The sequence below is a fragment of the Acinonyx jubatus genome, chromosome C2 (assembly GCF_027475565.1).
Source record: "Acinonyx jubatus isolate Ajub_Pintada_27869175 chromosome C2, VMU_Ajub_asm_v1.0, whole genome shotgun sequence".
NCBI classification, from domain to species: Eukaryota; Metazoa; Chordata; class Mammalia; order Carnivora; family Felidae; genus Acinonyx; species Acinonyx jubatus.
The window spans coordinates 109,834,554-109,854,564 of record NC_069384.1 but is presented as its reverse complement, the minus strand read 5'-3'; the positions used below and the strand labels follow the sequence as shown (position 1 = coordinate 109,854,564).

The 20,011-nt window shown below is 36.8% G+C and overlaps 2 long non-coding RNA genes across 2 annotated transcripts in view; one reads left to right on the top strand and one right to left on the bottom strand.

Moving 5' to 3' along the window:
* LOC128315271 (uncharacterized) overlaps nt 1–20,011 on the top strand; it is a 225,339-nt gene that overhangs the window by 178,227 nt on the left and 27,101 nt on the right. The gene's annotated exons all lie outside the window — the stretch shown is intronic.
* On the bottom strand, nt 6,776–10,994 carry LOC128315272 (uncharacterized). The gene is made up of 3 exons (XR_008297927.1): nt 10,221–10,994; nt 8,927–9,049; nt 6,776–7,468 (listed from the first exon to the last, which is right to left on the bottom strand). It is a non-coding gene; the product is annotated as an uncharacterized LOC128315272 (long non-coding RNA).

Below are 20,011 nucleotides of genomic sequence, written 5' to 3'. Positions count from 1 at the left end.
TGCTCTCACTCAATTCTGGCTCTGCATTGATGGTTACTTGCCTAAAACACAAACTTCTTTCTTTTTCCTTCAAGGCTCAGCACAGGTATCAATTTTTCTTCATTAGATCTTCATCCTATAGGTTCCCAGAGCTTGCTTACTCTGTCTGTCTGTTTATATCATCGCAACTCTACTCACATAATATGTCCAGTTGTCTAACTTCCAGTAGACTAGAGATTTTCTGACATGATAGTCATCATCTGCATGATAGATGGTACAGAGTGGGTTCCTAAATTAAGTAAATAATTGTTAGTTTTAATATCATGAGAAGTAGCCTCTGGACTACTGTGAAAACTACAGCTTACTTATAGAAAAGACTTTTAAAAAAAAACTTCCATTGGCTCATAGCAAGGTAATTCAAACTTTTGGCACTTGTGGATAACTTAATGGGCTTTTGAAACACATCCAAACCACAACATTTGGATACATTTTCAAGGATATATCCAAATTTGAATTATTAAAGCACTATTTTAAAAATTAACATCAATGATAACACAAATTATAAAATAACATCAATTAAAGGGAAAATACCATGTGTAATCTTGCTGTAAGTTATCTATAAATCTTAAAGATAGAAAACTTGAAGGTAGAACCAATTCCACATTTCCATTCTGTTTTATTTTTATTTTAAGTTAGAAACTTCTAAGTCACAATGGCAATATATTAGAGAAGGCAGCACATGTTTGATGAATCTGTAAGACAGTTCTAGATCATGGGGAATTTTAGTTGGACAACTCACCACAGACTACAGACTACTTTTCAGTACCATGTTAGATGTTAGGATACAAACATATCCCCTTGAAGAAGTTATAAGATGGAAATAGAGGCAAATAGAGCCGTGAACCCATTTCATGTTGTATTGCAACAGTAGGTAAAATTATAAAATATACCTAATAAAGGTCATCTCTTTCTTTCTGTGACAAGGGTAAGAAATCATCAAGTATGGGAAAAAATCAGTTATTAATGTGGGGCAATCTATTATCTTAAGAAATCCTAATGCATATACTCAAGAGTAAAAGTTGTTATGTTTCCTCCCTGAAGTGATAGGTTCAGGTTATCCAAGACAGTTATAGTATACGATAGTGATTGGGGTTGGGGCTCCAGAGTCAGTTTACCTCCATTAGAAGTCTGGCTTCACTATTTTTCCCCTTGTGACCCATAGCAATTTGTCTATATCATGTTTTTAAAGTGGAGATAATAATGGCTTCTACTTTAAAGGCAGGGTTTTCTTTGCTTACCTCAGATTGGGTAACAAATGTAATATGCTTAGGATATGTCTAGCACATAGCATGTGCCCAACAGCAGGGTGACTAAGCAGAGAGGAAATGGGGAAGAAATCCCTGCATCTTTTCTCTCAGTCTCCCATCTCCTGCCCGTGCTTCCCAAAGGCCAAAGTCAGTACAAACCAGCTGCAAGACTTGGGGACTTGCTTGGAATTCCGCTTCCCACAAGTATATGTTGTTCATACTTGCCGTATATTAGCCATCTGGTCATTGCCTTATTGTTAATGCACGTCTTTGCTCTTCTGAGTTGTGGATTCCTTGAGGATAGAGATAATACATTTTTCACAACTGAATCTCAGGGGAACTTTAATAAATATTATTGAATTAAATAAGTACTGTAAGAATAATATATATTCAAATACAGAAGAAGGCAGAGGAAGGAGAGAAAGGCTTTCAGGAGTAGCAATTTTTGAGATGGATAACAAAATATGATTTCTTTTGCTTTTAAGGTAATTATCATTCTTTTCCATAGCTATATAAGTTTAAAAAAAAACAATACTACATGAATATTCTTTTAGTAAAGAAGCATTCAAACAATATAAGTGTGTAAAATAAATAATAAAATTTCCTTTTACCAGACTCCAAATCCCATTCTGCTAATCCAAAGTAACTAATTTTAACAAATCAACATGAATTTCACCTAAATCTTTCCACTGAGAAACACATGTGTGTTTATGTGTGATATGGGTGTGCAAGTATTTAATTACACAGTGTGGATTCTTATTTTATATAATTTGGTTCACAGTTTCTGTGGCAATGTTCTGTGTACTGATTCTTTCACTAGAAAATATGTCCTGGAAATCTTTCCACCATATAAACAATGCTGCAGTGAACATTTTATACATGTATTTATATACACTTTGGAAATAACTTCCATAAAATCCTCTAAAATGGAATTGCTGGGCATAAAGTTATGCACACTACAAATGATAACATAATGGGGAGGAGTCTAAAGTCTTTTTTGTGCTTGAAATTTTCTCTTGTGTCAACTGTACTTCAATAAAAAAAACTCTTAAGACATATTCTAGAAACTTCTATCATTTTTTAATAAAATGATAAAGTAAATGAATGTTTTAAGTGACCAATTATCTGTCTACAGAGAATGATTGAAATTCCAGTTAAATAAAGGCTCAAAGAGAGATTTATTGTTGGTAAATTGGTATTTTAATGTTACCTATTTATCGACTTGTTCCCCCAAAAGGACTTAATGCCCATGTGAGTTTCTAATTTGCAGTATAATGAAGGCTTAAAGGAAAAGATGGATGAATATGGTTACAAAATAAAAGATAGCATTTACCTAACCTTAACCTTGTTCATAAACAAGCCAAGAACCATGTTACATTTTTAGAACACAGGGTTGAACTGCCTTTATGAAACATTATTAGAAGAAAACAGAGGGCTATATAAGCTAAAATTATGAATGTCTAAATTGGATTCCCCAAAAGCAGAGCCTAAAACAGAGCTTGAAGTATGTACTTTCTCCCTCTTGGGTTACCTATTCTATGTACGATGGGGAATAGTCCCTTGCTTCTATATTCTCATTTTATCTTTCAATATTATAAAGCTTTTAAGAAAAAATAATAGTGCTCACTCCTGTGAAAGATGCCATTTTTACACATACTTCTTAATTAGCTTATATGCATCAGTTTAGAAACCGGATTTATTAATCCTAATAAACCTTCTGAGTTTTAAATAGTCCAGTTGAATCACACCCTTTTTTTTTTTTTTCCTCTGGTGGCCGGTTAACAAATGGTGTTGTTTCAAGACCATGACCATTTAAAATATAATGCTGAAACACAAGCCAGTGGTCAATTGAAACTTCATTTTGCTGTAAGCAAAATTATTTTTTGCCTCTTCATCAGAATTTTCTTCCTCACAGTGTGTTTGGGTAGCATTTTTATCAAAGAACCATGAATAGATGTACAATTTCTATAATAAGGTATTTCACTGAGGTGAAATTAAACAATATGGAAGAAGTATGTTCCTGTCCTGTTGGAGGACCCAGGTATTCACAAAGACTGGCCAGAGTCTGCTTTTACTTGAAGAGCACAGTGTTGTACTGTGAGAACTAAATTATTCACTGCAGTAATCATTGCAGGAAAAAGCTGCTAACTGTAACTAATCTTTCTTTCCCTGTGGAACAATGCAAAATTCAACTTTTGCATTCAAAGGAACTGGCAGAAAGCCTCAAATGTGTGGGTTTTACTTTCGCTGGGAATCTCTTTGCAGGCTGTAGTTACTGTAGGACACAGTGTCAATAGATAACAAATGACTTCAAGGAATGATATAAATCTGACTAAAACTGCCCAAGTTTGTGCCACCAACAGTCCCACATATGTTGAGGTTTTGGGTAAGAGGCATGATGTGATTTCTTCCACTCCTAGTCAGGACACAAAATTCAGGTCTCAGTTGTGACCTCCTGACGTTGACAGATGCTAGGTCTTTGTCCTACCTCGACTCAACTGAAATAATATGATAGAGCTATGTATAAGTGCATTTATTTTTCTTTTTGGCAGACTTTCTAATTTTTGCCAAATTTGACTCAATGTGTTTACAACTACTGATGACTAGAATTTAGTTGTAGTTGCTTATTTACTTAGGGAGAAAAACAGATCGAGGAAACTTGGTAGGTAAAGAGCTTTAAGATGTGCATGTAGAAAAAAAAAATCTGTAAGTCTGTTACTTCTATGCCCAAATCAAATATACTTGAAGTATAAGAACCTAGAATGTGAGGCTCACTGAATGGAATATTACTTTTAAAACCTAAGCCTTAAATTTTAGAACATGTTCCAGCGATTCTCAGAAGGCATTCTACACAGGGTTAGCAATTTAGCACCTGACAGTTTCCTTCTGTTGACAAGTGACATATTGAGAAGGAAAGCATCTCCTGGTAAGCTTATCTAGGAACCTATGTTCCTATTTTTTTTTAAATAAATAGCATCCCAAGGAAAGCATTATTATTTTTTTGGGTGTATCATTATCGCATACTTATTCGATTATTTATTGTCATAACGCGAAAATTTTCTTCATTTTCCAAATTCTTCTTAGAGAATAGAACCTTAGTGATCTTGCATTAATCTTTTCATTAGGTAATTAATTAGACATGTACTATAGTTCACTTGCCTTTTAACTGTGTTTACTAGGAAGCTCTGTGCCTACTTTTGTACTTAACTATGTATTTTCTTTATCCTAGATTGTCATATAATCATTTTACACATCTTGAGTCTGTCATTATTCAGATCCATCATTTTACTCTTATTCTGTTGGTTATATTTCATTACTACAAATAGTATTTTTTAAATTGGATCAACTAAAACTATGGAGAGGGAAAGAGGATAGTGGGAGAATGGAGGAGAGTGAAGCCAGAAATGCAGCCAAGCTTTTATTTGATTCCTTTTTAAAAGTTTTTGGTCCTACGGATAGTCATTGAATCCTAGTATTCAAAGGTTGCCTGGGGGCACTGGATGGCTCAATCCCTTGAGCATCCAACTTCAGCTCAGGTCAAGATCTCACAGTCTGTGAGTTTGAGCCCTGCATTGGTCTGTGTTGACAGCTCAGGGCCTGGAGCCTGCTTCAGATTCTGTGTCTCCCTCTCTCTCTGCCCCTCCCTGCTCATGCTCTGTCTCATTCTGTCAATACATAAATAAACATTAAAAAAAAATTAAAAAAAAAAAAGACAGTTTGCCTGTTGTAGCAAAAAGCACCACCTGCTGCTAGAGGAAATAGCATGGTGCTCGAACATCAGATTGGGCTTTATTCCTTGTAAATGCATAAAAATACTTGCATTTTCTTTGAGTCTCTGCTAACTTGACAGAAAAATAAAATATAATGCATTTGCTTAAAAACAATGCATAACACATAATGGTCATTGATGGCTTAACATCATTTAGATTAATTTATTACTTGTTTTGCTTATACTCCCTGGGCTAAAAAATCACAGAAACATATTAACATCTATTAAATCTGCCCCTGGCGAATTCTTCTGAATTTCAAGTTCTAACAATAATTGGGTAGAAGAAATGGTTGAGACACCTGCCTCTCCTCCTGTTGGGATTTTAGCATTCACCCCATCTACCATCTGCATTTAGTCTTGAACTTTCTCCCCTGGGCCATCACCTAGCTTTTGCCATTCATTTTGCTTCCCCAAATTAATTTCATATGGCCAAGAGGAAACAAATACCCTTTGCAAACATGTGGAGCTTTCTGCTCTGTCCCCTGGCTTGTTTTAGTTAAGGTTGATATTGGTGATCTCTACTAACATCTTTTTCCTGGCAAAAGAATGAATTGTCACCTCAGCCTTGAACTGCCTATAGTCTTTTTCTCTGTTAACCTGGCCCAGCTCATGTTCTTGTTGGCTTCAAAGTAGACCTCATTTATAATTTTTCTTGTAACTTTAGTTTCCTCCATCATCACTGGAATTATTTGCAAGTTATTTCTAAATTTTTTTAATAAGCAAAAAACAAAAACAAAAACCCCACAGAATCTCTCACTTACCTTGGAAGATATAAAAATTTTTGACTGGTTCCACAGCCTGTATCATTTAAAAAAATATTTACCGCCACTACTTACTGTATATAAAGGATTAAATAAAATCTTTAAAACATATTTGAACACTCAACCAGTCAAAATACAGATTTTATTTCCTAATACTTTTGAATTTATGGTGCCTTCTTACTTTTACCGCTTTGAAAAAAATTTTAACTGAATCTGTAAAAAATTGATTTTCTTTCCTATATGTATATCATCTTTATATCCCTTTAGTGAAATGCTTTCCTTATGATTGCATATTACTGAAATCATGCAGATAATGCTCCCTAAAGCAGTCTTAAGGTTTGTAGACATTGAACTGCTGTTATAAATTTAAGTTGTAAATAAATAGTTGTTAAAAATTTAGTTGTTGTAAATTCATTTCAAATTCATCCCCCCCCCCCAATATCTCACTAAATAATAATTTCATGGGTCTCTTTGAAGGAGAACTTGCCCCAGAAATAGATACTTTTTATTAGGAAGGCTTTGAATAAATAGGTAACTATCACATTTGGAAGCCTCTTCTCTAAGGGTAAGATATCCTCCCCACTGCCAGGAGGCTTTTCTGTCTTTACACTCCACTTCCTGTCCAACCCCATGTATAAGTTATCACGAGCTATGAGCTATGGGGGTTTCCTTCACCACACATCCGTGGCATGGCGGCGTCTTACTATCCTCACCCAAGTTCTCATCTTTCCTCCATTGTTTGATTGAAATGCCTCCTACATGACCTCTGTGCCTCTTTCCTACCTCCCTTCTACAATGCAGGCTTACCACAGCAGCAAAGCAAGCCCTTAAAAAACATTTGCCAGATCATGTCACTTTCCTGCCAAAACGCTTCTGTGGCCTCCTATTTCAAATCCTCCTATTTCAAATCCAAAGTCCCAGCAACAAGCAATAAGACTTCCATCACTTGGGTTGTCTGCCAGCTTTCCAACCTCTTCCCCCACCGCTCTCCCCTTTGTCCTCTGATGTCTGCACTCCCTGGCCTCCTTCCTGTTGACTAAATGCACTAATGCCCCTAGTTCTTTCACTTGCTGCTCCTTTTACAAAACAAAAACAAAAACAAAAACATTCTTCTTAACAAACCCGTGGCTCACTCTCACTTCTTACACTTCGCTGCTTAAATGTTATCTTATCAGTGATGCCTTCCTAGATCACTCTATGAAAAATAAAACAGCAAATCAACCAACCCCCTCCTCCAACAGGGTCCTTCCCGTCACTCTACTTTATCTTTCTCCATTGCACTCATCGTTATTTGACATACTGTATATAGTTACTAGATTACCGTTTCTGCTCTCCAGAATGAAATCGCCATAATAACAGGACTTTGTTTTCTTCTTTGCTGTTTCCCCAGTTCCCAGAACAATGAACGGGACTGTAAATGTCAGTGCTGGAGTCTGTATGTTAAGTGAATGAACAGGTACATGCATAGGTCCTACTCTGTTGCAGCATAACATACTCTTTATTGGACGCCAAGACATTCCATTAATTTTGCAACTTACTTTTCCTCCGATTTCTGCAGAAGACAGGCCTCTGGTTTTCCCAACTTCTTCACTGACTTTCTGCCTCAGAGATTTTCTCGGCTTGCAAATCAACCAGGAATAGCAGGCGATGTGCTAAAATGAGTAGGGTAACACTTTAATACTTCTCATCAGTCAGATTAGACAGTATGTTAGGACAGGTGGAATAAGTCTATTGACGGGTAACTATTGAACACGTGCACTGTGTTACTTCTGCTAAAATGCGATTTGGTATTATTCATTCCTTTTCATATCTGGTGAGCTAGTCATGTAAATGTCATCTTACTTATTTCTCTCTTTCAGTCACACATGGCCGGATAGACACGGTTTGCATTGCTGAATCTCAGGGCGAGATGTGTGGTAACTTAATAATATCGCACATCAGCATATAAGTATTAGACACCCTCTGACACTGATTTTCTTTAAATATTTGTTCAACAGAACTAAAGGTTGAGGCTGGGTTCCTTGTAAAAAAGAAAACTGAATACAGTCAGCGTCCAGTCGTTGGCACGTGTAATTCTCCTAAGCCTCCAAATGGCACACAAGCGGGGCAAAATAAAAGTTTTGTTTTTAGTTTTTGCCTAGCTTCTCAGCAGCACCTTGTGGGATCTCACCTGTCCCATCCCAAGTAACTTTACAAAATAGTCCTTTTATCATCATATTACATTCACACAGAGTGGAGTTCTATAAATACGCCTTCCCCAACAGAGGACAACGTTTGTTCTGTGCCCTTATAGGTTGGTGCCCTGGGCAGAGGCCCAGCTGACTCACCCCTTAATCTGGCCTGGTCAAGATCTTACAATTCTACCTGCTACTATTTCGGAAAGGAGAAGAACGTTGTTGTTCTCACCTGAAATGATATTTTTAGCTGTATTTCAATTGAATCCAACCTTCAGTTTTGCTAATTAAATAAGCCCTTTAAAATAACAGTAATTTTTGTTATTATCACGGGCAGAACTCAAACTTCCAAAAAGAAATGCTAGAGACTGTGTTTTTTTCCCCAAATCTGAATTAACATTTAAAGTGAAAGAACATTGTTTAACTAAGGATTGGTTAGATAATAAATGAGTCGGTCAGATTTTACTGTGGTTTGTTGTTTTTTGTTCTACATTTCAGTTGCTTTTCCTGTGCAGGTTCTAAGTGTCCTCTGGGATGGCTGTTGAGGAGTTTTATTCTTAGTCCTATGGGCCCTGCGGGGAGGAGGTTGTGAGGCACTCTATGCTGCAGAGAGGTCTGTAGAGACCTTTGTAGACGTCTGCAAAGGTAGCATTGACTACCTAGGTTGGTGCCTGGATCCTGCAAGAGCAGGGAAGGACAGCGAGACAGCCAAGATCCAAACCCATGGAAGCCCAGCAAGCTTAGCAGCTACATTTTTCAGTTTCAATACCACCATTTCCAAGCAATGGAGAGTTTCAAAGCAATAGATTTTTGTCTATTTATGCCTTTCTTGTAATTGGCAGGGAGTAGATTTGATAAAATTGTCTCTTTTACCTCTTTATGCCTTAAATGAAGGCAAACAGGGAAAGGAAGAGGTTAGTTAACACCTGTTAGTACCATGTAATTGTGTCCGGTATTGATTAGGGTCCAGATGGAGTCTCTGGGTCCTCCAGTAAATCCTACACCACTGCAGGAGTCCTTGGTACAAAGGTCCAGTGCTGTTTCTCTGTATTCCACGTTCTTTAAAAAAAATAAATAATGTTTATTTTTTTTTGACAGAGAGAGACACAGAGTGTGAGTGGAGGAGGGGTGAGAGAGAGACAGGCAGACAGAATCCGAAGCAGGCTCCAGGCTCTGAGGTGTCAGCACAGAGTCTGACGCCGGGCTCGAACCCACAAACTCCGAGATCATGACCTGAGCTGAAGTCGGACACTTAACTGACTGAGCCACCCAGGCGCCCCAAATATTCCACATTCTAAAATTAAATTACTTTTGCGAAGATAACCCAAAAGTCGGCTGCCAGCGTCCTTAAATCTCTGAGCTTCCTGGGGCTGCAATATGCTTTAAGATTTTAATAAATTTGCTTCCAATCCCTTCTCATTGAAAGGTAGGAAAACTAGCATCCCACCAAATATTTGTGACTACTTAACAGCTTTCACCTTTCACTTCCACTGAATTCTATCTTTCCACTTTACATTTTTTTCACCTTTTCCATGTTTAATCATCCCAATGAAAAGTACCTCACTTCCTAATGCCTTTGGGGAATACCAAAACAGTAACATTATACCACTGACTTCATTTCTGGGTCAGTTGATTGATTTTTCTCTTCACAAGTTGTTTATTTTCATGCTTCTTTGCATGACTATTTTTTTTTATTGGTTGCTGGACCTCGTGAATTTAACCTTTCTATGTCTGAGTATTTTCCACTTTTATTCTTCATGTGGTGATTTGGAGAGTTTGGTCCTTTTGGGCATTGCTTGTGAGCTTTGCTAGATGGGATGAGAACTAAGACTAATATTTTCCTAATGATGACGGAAGACATTTTTCGAACTCTAGCCAATGCCCCTAAATAATGAGGTGCTTCTACTTTGGCTGTTGGGTAGAGAGAGGTGCTATTCCTGGTCTTGTATGGTCTCTTTCTTGTGGTTCTTTCCCTGAGATCCCATTTATGTGCTGATCACTATCTTTTGAACCCTTCAGGGAAACCTTCTGCTGGTTTCCAAGATTTTCATTCCCTGCAACTCTCACTACCCAAATATCTGATAGTCTGCCTTGTAAACTCTACCTGCCTTGGCTGTTCTGGACTCAATGTTCTGTCTCCTCCATTTAGAGGGATATTGGGCTTTGCCTGGATTTTCTCTTCCATTTGCCTAAGCCCCAGGCATGAAACTGGGGCAGTTGTAGGACTCACCTTGTTTGTTCCCAACTTGGAAGGATCACTGTCCTTTGTTGTCTGATGTGCAATGTCTTTTGTGCCATTGTTTCATCCATTTTTTTTTTTTTTATTTTTAGTTGTTTCAGGCATGAGGGTAAACCCAATTCCTTCTATCTTGACTAGAGGCAGAAGTTCTTTGAGGCTACGGTTTGAAATTAATCTTGTGAAACAACTACTCATTCCCTTATTCACACCCTCTTTACATATAGGAGAACCCAGTTCATGTGTCATTTTTTCTGGTTAGGTTTTCTTAATCTTTCTCTTACCCCCACCTCACTTCTAGGGAAATATATTGTTTCTTCTCTGATTTGGCATTATTTTATTCTTATAGCCTCTTAGCATTTGTCACATATTTATGTATTCTTTTTCAAATATATATAGATCCTATACTGTTTTGGTAACTAAAATATTAACAAACCATTTTTCCATTATACTATTTTTAACTGCATGAAATCAACAAATTTTACCACAGCTAGTGAAAAAAATAACAAAGACATTTAGAAAGTATTTTTTAGTAAAAAAATAATGGATCAAGCCTATGTGTTTACCTCCTGAATCCTTGCCAAAGAAACAATAATGAGATGTTAAAAAGGCATTTACACAGTAATCAAGATGGCGGTATGGTGGTAGAGACTCAGACACATAGGTTAATGGAGAAGCAGAATGAGATACACACAAATATACTCAATTAGTTCTTGACAAAGGAGCAGAAGCAATTCAGTGGAAGAGAGATAGCCTTTGCAGTGAATGATTTGATAACAATGATTTCTCATAACATCCATTGGGAGAAAAAATAAGTAAAAACCTTGACCTATGCTTCACACTTTTTACACAATTGGATTCAAAATGGATCTAGAACTATAAAACTTCTAGAAAAAAAGTGTAGGAGGAAGAACTACAAAATCTGGGACTGGCAAAGAATTCTCAGACTTGACACCAAAAGCAGGATCTATAAAAGGAAAAACATACACAAGGTCTCTTCAATATTAAAAAACCTTGTTCTCTGCAAAAGACCCTGTTATAAGGATGAAAAGACAAATTACAGACTGGAAGAAATTATTTGTGAGTCAGTTACTTATCTTACAAAGACCTTGTATCCAGAACACTTAAAGAACTCTCAACATTCAACATAAAAAAAACAAACAAAACAGGTACTTGTTGTGATGAGTACTGAGTATTGTATTGTTAAATCACTATATTGTATACCTGAAACTAAAATAACACTGTATATTAATTATACTTCAATAAAAATATCAAATAAAAACAAGCAATCCAATTGGCAAAATGACATGCAGAGACATTTCATCAAGAAGAATATACAGATGACAAACACACATAAACATATTTGGCATTATGAGCAATTAGAGAAATGCACATTAGAAGTATAATTAGATATCATTGCATCCTTACCACAAGGCTAAAATAAAATAATGACAACACCAAATGCTGGTAAGAAGGCAGAGAAATTTAACTGCTCATATATTGCTGGTGTGAATGTACGATAGTACAGCCAGTCTGTAAAATAGTTTGACAGGTTCCTTTAAACCTAATAATGGAGTTACCATATGACACAGCAATGGAACACTTGGGCATTTATCCCAGAGAAATGAAAATTAATCTCCACACAGGAATTGGTGCACAAATATTCACAGCAGCTTTAGTGATAATTACTAAAAACTGGAAACTACTCAAATGTCCTGCACATGGATGAATGGTTAAACAGACTGTGGTACCATCATAGCACGGAGTACTACTCAGTGATGAAAAGGAATGAACTACTAATATACACAACAACTTGGATGAGCCTCAAGGAAATTATGCTGAATGAGAAAAAGGTCAATCTTGGAAAGATACATACTACGTGAGTCCATTTATGCAACATGTAAATAACGTAGTTACGGAGATGGATGGCAGATTAGTTGTTGTCAGGATTTAGGAGTCGGGGGAGGGCATGAGTGTGGCTATAAAGAGGTAACACAGGAGAGTCTTGTGATGGTACAGCTGCATTTTGATTGTGGTAATGGTTACCCAAGCCTATATATGTGATAACTTGCATAGACATGTACACAAATAAATGCACACATAACTGATGGATTCTGAAAAGCTCTGTGGTTTGTGCCAGTGTTAATATCCTGGTTTTGATATTGCATCATAGTTAACATTGTAAATGTTAACAGTGGGGGGGGGGGTGAGGGAAGTATGGAGAGGACTTCCCTGTACCTTTCTTGGCAATCTCCTATTACTCTGCAATTATTTCAAAGTTAAAAAAGACAGTGACGTATAAGAACATAGAAGAACACACTGTAGATAATAGCAACACAATTTCAAGAATTTGGATTTTTTATAATGTTTTTAATGTTTATTTTTGAGAGAGAGAGAGAGAGAGCAGAGCAGAGGAGGAGCTGAGAGAGAGGAAGACACAGAATCTGAAGCAGGCTCCAAACTGTCAAAACAGAGCCTGACGTGGGGCTTTAACTCATGGACCGCAAGATCACGACCTGAGCTAAAGTCGGATGCTTAACAACTGAGCTGCCAGGTGCCCCAGAATTTCAAGAATTTGTAAGGAGGTGACTAAAGAGCATCTGAGCTAGTCATCACAAAAGAGCTGAAACCTTCACAGAAGTGTTACCCAATTTTTTCTTCCGAGTGACCCCCTGCCCCCACCCCAGCTCTCAGCAGCTGATCACATCAAATACTTCTGAAAATAGTAGACCATGTAGTTCTGAAAGCAGAAGACCTGGTGGAGGTCTGCTTAAGAAACTGGCAGACGCCTGAATTATACTTCAATAAAAAATAGCAAATAAAAATAAGCAATCCAATTGGCAAAATGACATGCAGAGACATTTCATCTTTGTAAGAAGGGCAAGTTCCCAGCAGATTTCTGGAGACATTTAAAAGATGGTCTTTGAACATTGTCGGGCGTGGAAGTATTATACTAAGCAGAGGGGTTTAAGAAGATTCAAGGTATTTTGGAGTACTGAGTATAATTCAGAATTTGGTTCTCTTAACCACCCTTACTCTTCCTTTCTCCCATCTAGGATAAAAATAGGAGCCAGCCTTTACATTATTTTTATTTTATGTCTTAGTCCATTTGGACTGCTGTAATAAAGTGTCACAGACTGGGTAGCTTATAAATGACATAATTTATTTCTAACAATTCCGGCGGCTTGAAGTCCAAGATGTCAGCATTGTTGAGATCTAGTGAAGGCTCTCTTTTGAGTTGCAGACGTCTGGCCAACTTCTCACCGTGTCCTTACGTGGTGGAAAGGTGAGGGATCTCTGGCCTCTTTTATAAGGACATTAACTGCATTCATGAAGGCTCCACCCTCATGACCTAATACCTCCCAAAGGCTCTACCTCCTAATACTATCATATGAGGCATTAGGACTTGAACATGCGAATTTGGGAGGAAACATTAAGAACTCGATAGTAAAGAATATTATTCACTGCTGAAACAGCAGTGTATGTTTATTAGGTTTTCATTCTCATATGACTTTTTATATTAAAGGTGATTACTACTATATTATATTTCAAACCATTTACCTTTTTATGTAGTTACCACTGATTACTTTTTGCAGATGCTCTAATAGATCTGTTAAATGCCAGGCAATACTTTTCCAAAGGCTCAAATATTTCAAATCATCTATCAATCCCTGATATTTCAGTTTTATTTTGCTTGCTGATTTTAACTAATGATCTGTCTCCTACGGATATCTATTTCTTGCTTTAATATAAACTAATAGCTTTTTAGACTTAAAATAATCATGCCAAAAGTTTCGTTTCTCATCTCCTGTGAGGAATGAACTGGTCCCTGAATCCCTTTTCTTTCTCTGTCCTGCTTTCCTAGCTTCTTTTTTATGAATGATAAACCTCAGGAGCTTCCTAGGAAACAGGGTATGAGATCCAGGGTTTCAGATTATTACAGATCTGAAAATACCTTTATCCAATCCTCCCATGTGACTGATATTTTACTGGCTAGAAAATTAGAGACTTAAAATACTTTTTCATTAGAATTTTCAATACTCTTATTCATCTGTCTTTTGGATTCTAACGTTACTAGTCTGATGAATATTTGTTTTGTGAGTGTTTTAAATTCTACCCTTGAACCACAGGTGTTCTGAAACTTCTTAATACTATGCCTTCGTGTGGCTATTTTATGTCATGAATTTTACTGGACATTCAGTGTGCTTTACCTTAAAGACACAAGCCCTTCAGTTTGGGAGATATTTTTTGTTTTATCTATTTGATCATTTCCTTTTCTCTCCTCTTCTTTCTCTATAATGTTTCCTAATTGGATGTTGAGCCACAGAAAATAATCCTCTAATTTTCTAATCTCTTTATTATTATTTTCCATCTCTGTTGTTTGGGTTACTTTATTGAGGCTTGTGACTTGGAGTGATTCTTTTTTTATTCTGTAGTTTACTTTCCAATTTGTTTTTCTCTGCTTGCCTTTTATAAAATAGTTTTCTGTTCTTATTTTATGGATGTGATATTATTTGACCTGTGTATCTGTTTTAACTGGGTCCTATTTTTAGAAACGTTTGTTTGTTTTGGTTTCTCTTTGTCACGGGAAAGGATTTCTTATGTATGTTACTCCCTCAGTAAACATATATATGATCGAAGTGCGAAAAGCTTCTAAGAAGCTCTGAGTGGTTGGAGAGAGGCCTGGGGCCGGGGACAGGATTCAACTAGCCTGCTGCACTTACAGTAAACGTCTACATGTCTTTGGGCAACTCCTAAACATCTAGAGGTCTTTTATCTTGGGCTTTCGATTTTTTTTTTCTCCCCACAGACTATCTTCCAGTTTTCTTCCAGACAAACATAAACATGGCAACAATTAACTCTAAAAGCAGAGCAGAAGGGGCTCTGGGTAGAGCAGGGGATGTGTGTAGACCAGTTTTATCATCCTGTTTTCCTCCTAAACCTTTATGCTTCTTTGTGTTCCCTGATTCCTGAAAACTTCTCCAGAGACTAAACTTTTTTTTTTCCTTTTTTTCCTTTTAGTGTGCTTGTTTTGGAGGAGCTTTGAGACTTCAAACAGTCTCTGAGTAGTCAGTCTTTAAGACTAACTTCCACTCTCCACACTTACTTTCCCACATACAGAGACTTGGGGGATTTGTGAGGTAAACAAGCTCATTTTCCATCAGAACCCCCTTGTGCGGTCAATTAGCTTTGGACATTCTCTGTTCTGCTATGTCAATTATCTCTCCTCCACCTTATTCTACTTTCAAAAATTTACTCTAATGGTTTTTCTGGAGTTACAGTTTCTTTTTTTCCCTTTGTCCTTATTAGTTAAAATATTTTTCATTATTTAAGCCATTTTTGTGGTGTTTGGGAGAAAGAGGAGATAATCACCTGCAGTCAAATCTTCACAAATGCATTTTTAAATGTTACTAGATGTATGTTAGCTTCTTATCACTCTGTGTTTTCTTAACCGTACATACTAAATGAACATTGATGTTAACTGAACATTATATAGGTATCAGGGGGAAAAGTCCTCATGGTGAACAAGTTAAAAAAAATTCCTGGTCACATGGATGTTCTGGGTAGGGGTCACTAGGGAGGAATCCAGAAATCTTTGGTAGAATCTGCATTGTAAAGGAGCTAAACTGACAAATTACAGGCTCCCTGCTTTGCAAGGCCATTTCCTGTTTTTGCGACAAGCCAGAACTTCATAGTGGGTATTACTCAACCTTGCTTGTAAATTCATAATGGGTCTCATCTACTTAGCATACTGTCATTTAGTCCATACTTAAAATACTAACTGCTACAAGGAGTAAATGGACAATGTATTCAATCGTAGATTGATCTTTGTAATAAGAATTTATCACCTTTTTTTTTTCTTAAGGCAGAAGAAGCAAACCCTAAACCAAATTGCCTGTGGCATAAATTGAGAGATCTTTCTGAGCAAACAGGAATTTATTTAGACTCCTTTACTTAATGTAGCATAAAAGAGCAAAGCTAATGAAATTCAGGAAATGATTTTCATCATGAGTGAACTTGTTAGCCTTGTATCTTTTTCTGAGTTGAATAAGAAATGTAGGCCATTAAGTATTTCACTTTTGGAAACAAAATAGGATATCACTCTTCATATTTTCTATATTCTCCTGTGAGAATCATTTTCACTTTTCCTGAAAGAAAAATTCATGTATATGACTCATTGTTTGCATAATGGTTAATAAGGTAGTGTAAATGATACTTGTGTTCACATTTGTGGCCCAAGAGAAAAGTCTATTAGAAAGCTGTCCAGTAAAACTGCTTAGAACTCAATTCCAGTGGATTTTTTATTTATTGGATTTGAATATATTCGTTTAAAAACCAATAAAAAATTAGACAATATTTTATCTGTAAAACCAAGAGATAGAGGGCAAAAGTAGGGAAAAAGTGAAGCCAAATGACAGCAAAAGTGTTTTAAATGGGAGATGTAAGGGAACAAAAATTGTGCTGGCCATTAGGCTATCATAGACTGAGGCTCCAGCCAGGAGCCCATACCTCACAGGGGGAGGCTTATATCTTAGTATGGGGAAATCTTAAGAACCTCCATCATCAGCTCCTAATCTGGCAGACTCTATTGTTGCCACCATAGTAGGTATTTCCACTCTCTCTTCCTTGTTAAGAAAATCTTTACTTATCAGACTGAGATACCTTGATAATAGGAAACCTGAATTTCTCATCAAAGGTGGCCATGATACCTCAGCATAAGGGGGAGTTTTTCTAGAGTGTTTCTGGGAAAGAATTTTTCTTCCTGATGAGAAAGAAGTAGTATAAGAGAAAAAGTCTTTTCCTGTGCCATTCAACCCCTTGCTCTGTGCATTTAACATGCAGTAGGGGTGACATGGTTGGAGCTGCTGCAGCCATGTTGATCCCATGAGGGATGGCCCAGAGACTGACTGTTAGCTTTGATATAATTAAGCTGTTGGATCAAGGTTGGTAAGTACTTACCACAAAACTTCTTGTCAGAAAATTAAATTCCTAAGTATTTAAGCCACTGTTTAGGTTCATGTTATTTGTGGCCATTAGCAATCCTAACTGATAACGCCTACCTTCCCTTCTTTGCCGCCTTGTTTTGCTACTTTTGTCACTGCTCTATACTCTAGCCATATAGATGAACTTGCATAGCCCTAGGTATATCTTGCTGTCTCATGTTTCTTTGCCTGAGCCTAGCAGCACCGTCTGACTGAATGCCCTCTCCCTTCTATTACCCTGTGAACTTCTATTCACCTTTCATTTAATTGTGTTTTACTTTATGAACTTTCTACTGTGAAAGCTTCCTGTCTGTCCCCAGTATCCTCTCACCCAACACGCTCACCCTTTGTTTACCCACTGCAATCTAAGCAGAATATACCTTCTTTATTGTTCTGTGTGTTCAGGCCACACTGATTTCTTTCTGTTGTGCAAATACACTGCAATCATTCCTACCTTACAGCTACTATTCCTCTATGCAGATATAGAATCCAGCCAAGTATACTTATGTCCTTTGGATATACTTACATCCTTATATATGAATTCTCTCAAATGCTGAATGAATGGAGGGAGAGAGATAGATGATGGGCATAGAGATTCCACCAACTTTCATTTTTCTCTCTGGTGAAGAACACATGCTTATTTCCAAGAAAGAATCTGTTTCTTATGAAAAAGTAGCAACCCTTGTGAGATCAATTCTTTGTGAAGGAGATTGATACCTCTATAAACCGAGGACTTAACTTTCAGCAAACTTAAGAGTGCGCTTATTAAATTTAAGTATTCCTAAGAACACTTTGTTCCCAGAATCTACAAATTAGAAACCTGAGAGGTCAAGCCATTGATTGTTTTGTATTTTAATGGAAGGATCTGTGAATACATTGCTCTCCCAAATATTTCTCTCCATAATAGAGATGGGGACACCACTCAAAAATTTTATGAGCAATCATTTTAGTCAGTGGGATTGTGGAGTGAAAACTGGGAAATAATAATTAGAAGTTTGGTTTCAGTTAAAATTAAATCTAACTCTCTTTAAAAGTTATCAACATAAATAATGTTCAAAATGTCTGTGTGTTGGGGCATCTAGGTGGCTCAATCCATTGAGCATCTGACTTCTGCTCAGGTTGTGAATTCATGGTTCAGTTCTTGACTTTGAGCCAGGAATCTGGGCTTGCTGCTGTCAGCCTGTTAGCATGGAGACTTAGGCTCCTCTGTCCTCCTCTCTCTCTCTGCTCCCCCCCTACCCCAGGCACACTCTCTCCCCAAAAATAAATAAAGCATTAAAAAAATTTTTTTAAACGTCTGTATGTTAAACAACAAAGATTCAAATAATACAAATCAAACACCAGGAGCAAAGAAGGAAAAAATAAAATAAGAAGGAATCCTACCCATTTGCAGAGACAGAGAAACTGTGAAACAGGAAATGGTTCTGAGAATTCTTTAGCATTTTCCTCTTTGTACAACCTCCTCTAAATACAGTGACCCTTCCTGCCATTAGTCACCCTGAATCTGTCTCATATCAAACATTTATAAGGGGAATTAAAGCAAAAAGCCATTGGTAAGAAAATTTCTTCTTCCTCCTTCCCCCTTTAAAACATCTGTTTAAAACATTATGTGTTAACCACTAAAATAATCTGCTTCAAAACACATATGTGTTTCAAGATAAAACTTGAATCAAATGCAATTTCCATTTGTCGGGAAGTTGAGATTTATACTCCTCAACGTTGTGAAATGTTTAGACAAAAATACATAATATTTTTTAAGCACTAATGCATATGTTGAAGTCAATGTCCTAGAAGATTGAGAAATGGAAAGCTACTTGTGGGCAATCTCATGAGTAAGATTGGATTTGTGAGGCTTTAGAGCATTAAGAGCATTGAGTGATGGGGTAAGAAACCACGTGAGCACTACAAGCAATGTACGTGTTGTGAGAGTGGGATCCTTGCAGCCTGATACTAATGAAACCATAATACAAGTTCAAATAGATCACTGTGGAAGAGAAGGGGATCTTTTTTCACCACTGGTATTAGAATATAGAAATGCTCTTATGATTTCAATGTCACCTTTGCTGACAGTGGTGAATCAGGTCATTAAAGGAGCATGTTCATCACCTGGTTTTGAGACTCTTGGGGTCTGACTAGATTGGAAGATGTAATAGACTTCACAGGGTCATTTTGTATTCATTGCCTCCCTGTCTTTTTTTTTTTTTTTTTTGCTTTCAATATACATACATCCAGCATCTTTTGCATTGTTTTCTTAGAGAAAAGTATCTTTGGGGATTCATCCAACAATTAACTTTATGTGTCATTAGGATAAAGAAAGGGTGAGATGACCTCTTTAAGTCCTTTCTGTGTATTTCCAAATTCTTTGCCTTTTGAAGAGAAAGTGAAGTTTCTCATCTTAAACGTTCAGTAGTTCTACTTATCCTCTGAGTTGCTGGAGCAAAACGGTACAAAAAAAAATGAAAACACATTTCTTCAGATCACATCAGCCAGGTCAAGAGCATTATAGGGTAATTGATTTGGATCTGTTATTGTATTTAGTACATGGATTCTTTTAGCTCATTGCTAAGTGTTACGCTGTGTAAAAATGGGGCGGGGAAAGTCTGAAATTTAATCTTAAAAATATTAAAAATAAAACAGAAACATATGCAAGCAAATGAAAAGGGATTTGTAGTTGATGAAAATCTGGACTCATTTGCTGGGCCATGTTGTATTGTTTCTGATTCTACATATTTGTAACTCAGAAGCCATGACAGATCATTTAAGAAACCTGAGAATAAGAAAAATAGTGGAATTATGAATCAT